Raw genomic sequence first — 4,185 nt, 5'->3', positions numbered from 1 at the left:
GTGTTTCCTTGTTTTTTTTTTTACTTTTTCATCATTCTCTCCAAGCTTTGAGTGTTTTGGATTTGATTCTAGCCATTTATGACCATTTGAGATGGAAAATAGCCGTTGGAAGCTTGTTCTAGATGAAAAATAGCATCTACGGAAGTAGTCGTTGAGACTGTTAGATAGTGTCAAGTCAGCTTGGATTGATCTCGAGTTGGCTCGAATAGTATTTTTTAAAATTTTATTATTCTGTCTAACTGAGAGAGCTGGCTCAAATAGCTTTTCTTAAAAATTCATGTTCTATTTTTTTGAGAGAGTTGGCTCAATTTCACCTTCAAGCTGGCTCGAACAACTTTTCTTAAAAATTCACATTCTATTTTTTTGAGAGAGCCGACTCAGATCTATCTTTGAGCTGGCTCGACTTGCATTTATCAGAACTCTTCTTTTTATCGATCTGAAAGAGCTAGCTCGGTTTTAATTTCGAGTTGGCTCAACCGTCAAAACCCAAAAAGACACCTTCTCTGTTATCCTAAGAGAACTAGCTTGGATCCATCTCAAGTTGGCTCGACTACGTGCCAAACTAAAATAGTGAAGGCATACTATGCCAGAGTTGGCTCAATTTCTTGAGTGAGTTGGCTCAAATATATTGGGCTGATTTTTCTTGTGCCAAACCTCTCCAAACTCAGTTTCTCTTGACTCAAATAATCTTCAATTATATTAGGAGTTTCTTAAACACCTTTTTCTTCTATAAAAATATTCTTTGATAAACTTTGAAAGATATTAGTATCGAAATATGCTCTAATATTTTGTAATCATCAAAATCATTCTTGTGGGCAACAGTCTTTTTTTTTTATGATGACAAAATATTGAGCATATAGTATATATAAAAAAAATTAATATAAATATAAATATAACAAGATTTTATATTTCACCATACTATATGCACAAGTAATTTCAGATTTAATGAGTTCTATAAAAAAGATGTATCTTTACAAAGTTTATATGTATGAACTTCACATTAGCTATTAAACTTTAAGCTCCCTCTCAATAAATACTTCTTATGAGGTGATTTTCAAGTCAAATTTTAATGTTCACTGTTCAGATTGTAACATTCAGATGTTAATATTTCACTATTCATTTCAAAGTATTATGCTCTAATATGCTCAATGAGTCTTGTCTCCACTTTTTTGTCAACATCAAAATGAACATTCATAAGATGACACAATAGTACACGAAAAAATAAAGAGAAGTAAATATTCATTAATTTGTACATATTATTTACAAAAAGATGTCACTCAAACAATACAATACAATATTCATTATAAAAAGAGGTCATAACACAAAACACCATCTAAAACAAAAACAAAATAAGAACTAAAACTAATCCTCATCAGAAGAAAATTCTATGATAGGTTCAGTGGATGAGGAAGAAGGAGTTGATTTCTTGCTCTAGGTTCTAGCAAAAGATCTGGAGTGAATGGGTGGAAAATCAATGCCAGACCTAATCATGGCACTAAAAGGGGGTCTAGGAGTGGAAATCTGAGACTAGGTGGGAAAAGGTCTGAGCTAGGTGGAGGGTGGTGAAATCTGAGACCAAAGCTAGCCCAGCTACGCCTCGACTCGACAGACAGCAGTGATAAGAGCCTCAACGCTCCCATGCTGTAAGATAACAATCTCTTCAGCCCTTCTTGCAACTTTGGTGACCTCCATCTTCAAATGATTCACATCCTCAATTGTCCCATGCTGCCTCTTTTCAAAAATATCCAATTTTAGGATAGGTTACTGAGCTACTGACTCAGTAAATTAAGTTGTCCCTCTAAAGATATCCTCTATTTTACCATGGTTTGAAAAATATACTATCTGAGATCGGAAGTGTCAGTCCCAGTCTTGTGGATCTCAACTCTCTCCAGGCTCTCAAGTCGTAGTGTGATCCTCAGCAAATGACCACAAAGCTACTGAAATTATCTCTGAGTGTCCTCAAGAAGTGTATCGCTGGCTCTGTAGGATTTGAGATTTGAAGTCAACAAATATCTCCTTTGTAGAAAAGGTGTGGATCATAGATGGTGTGTGAGGAGAGACTGATGGACCTAGATGATGCTCTCTAGCTACAGACCCCAGAGTCGATGTAGGTGCAGGGGATGACGGTCCTACTACAGGTGCGAGGGAGGATGGCTCTGCAGAATCTGAGGGTGAGGAGAAGGAAGATCCAAAAGCATATGTCTGTGTTCCCTCAACCTCTCTGACCCAAACATCTCCTTCTTTCTTGAACTTCATTAGATGCAGGGCATGGATGTTGTAGAAGTCAGTGTGCTTGAGTATTTTGTAGTCCTCTCCTTTCAGATTGATGCTAGCTTCCATGAAGATCAATGTAAAGACCATTCCACAAGGCAGACAGCCTTGGCTCCTAGATTTTTCTACAGCTGTCTTCATCTGCTTGATCATCACGAAAGGCAAGTTCATCGTAGTACCCTCAACCATATGAACCATCACACCCAGGTCTCTAGATGAAATCTAGTCAAATCTCCCTATTCTTCAAAAAAAAAAAATCCTAGAGATTATACTATGGAGCAACTTCAGTTTGACAGACAAAAGATTGATGTTGTGGATGTCAAATTTCTCTAGAATATTTCTACTAAAAAGCCTCTACATGCCATCAAAATCATTCCTTAGCTCGGCAACTTGAAGTCTTGAGGAGGGCATTTCAAGTAGATGCCCTAGTCTTCTCTCGTCAAGAATGGTTTTAGTTTCCTTCACCTTAGATCAGATAGACTCTGTATCTAACCTCAGATTCTCAAAAACTCATTGACAAGATGGAAATATGTAGCTACCTTGAGTGAACACAGCTTTTTCCATCCCTACTGCCGGATCCAAGTACCAATACGCAAGTTTGGCTCATCTGAAAATTGGAAACTCACTTTTCTTTTGGTTGTGACTACTCTGGATGCCATGGAGACTCGATTTGGAGCAGAGATCGAAGCAGAGGGTGTTGATCTCACTGAGCCTTGGCACTGCTTCTTCTTCGGTCAGACCTGATGCAGTTCCTCAGCTCAGCATTTCCTTGCCTCAGCAGTGTGTGTTTTGGGAGCCATAGCTTCAAAATCCCATGGAATGGAGGGTGGAATTAAGGAGAAATGGGATTATTGAAAGGTTTGGGATCGAAGTCGGGAAAAGATCGGAGAGGGGCAAGCTCGGATGAAAGGGGAATAGGGTTTTCGGAAAGGTTGGATGTTTTAATTAAAAACTGGGCCCCAACCATCAAGCAAGCTCGAATCTCTATTCGGATTGGCTCGACAATCAAGTTAGCTCGACACCATAGTCGGTTCGACTCGAATCTCAATTTCAAAAATTCATAAAAATTAAAAATAAATTCAATAAATTTATAAAAAACATAGATCAATCCAATCAATACATGAGCAAAAAGGTATAGAAGTGATTTTTCATTGGAGGGGGTCACAAATTTTTAATTCACCTCTAATTACAATAAATCTATCTTCATTCAAAGATTTTATGAAAATATTAGCTAATTAATTTTTAGTTGATATAAATTCAAGTACAATGTCATTATTTTGAACATGAACTCTAATAAAGTGATGCCAAATTTCAATATGTTTTGTTCTAGAGTATTGAATGAGATTTTTAGTTAAATTGATGGTACTAGTATTATCACATTTTAAAAAAAAATTATTTTGTTCAATGTCATAATCTTTGAGTTGTTGCTTAATCCAAAAAAGTTGAGCACAGCAACTTCTGACTGCAACGTACTCGATCTCGATCGTGGATAATGCTATCGAATTTTATTTCTTGCTAAATTATGAGATTAAGTTCAATCCTAAAAATTGACATGTACCACTGGTATTTTTTCTATCAAATTTACATCCTCCATAATCAGCATCTGAAAATCCAATTAAGTCAATTGAGGTTTGCTTAGAATACCATAAATCTAAATTTTATATTTTCATTAAATATTTTAAGATTTTTTTAACAGCTAGCATATGAGGATCTTTGGGGTTAGACTGAAATCTAGCACATAAGTAAATACTAAATAATATATCAGGCCTATTTATAGTCAAGTAAAGCAGAGAACCAATTATACCTCTGTAGAGCTTTTCATTTACACTTTTACGATTTTCATCTTTGTCCAATTTGCATGATGGGCTCATGGGTATGCCAATTACTTTTGTACTCTCTATTCCAAATTTTTTA

The sequence above is a fragment of the Elaeis guineensis genome, chromosome 4 (assembly GCF_000442705.2).
Source record: "Elaeis guineensis isolate ETL-2024a chromosome 4, EG11, whole genome shotgun sequence".
Lineage (NCBI taxonomy): Eukaryota > Viridiplantae > Streptophyta > Magnoliopsida > Arecales > Arecaceae > Elaeis > Elaeis guineensis.
Note: the sequence above shows the minus strand (reverse complement) of the source record.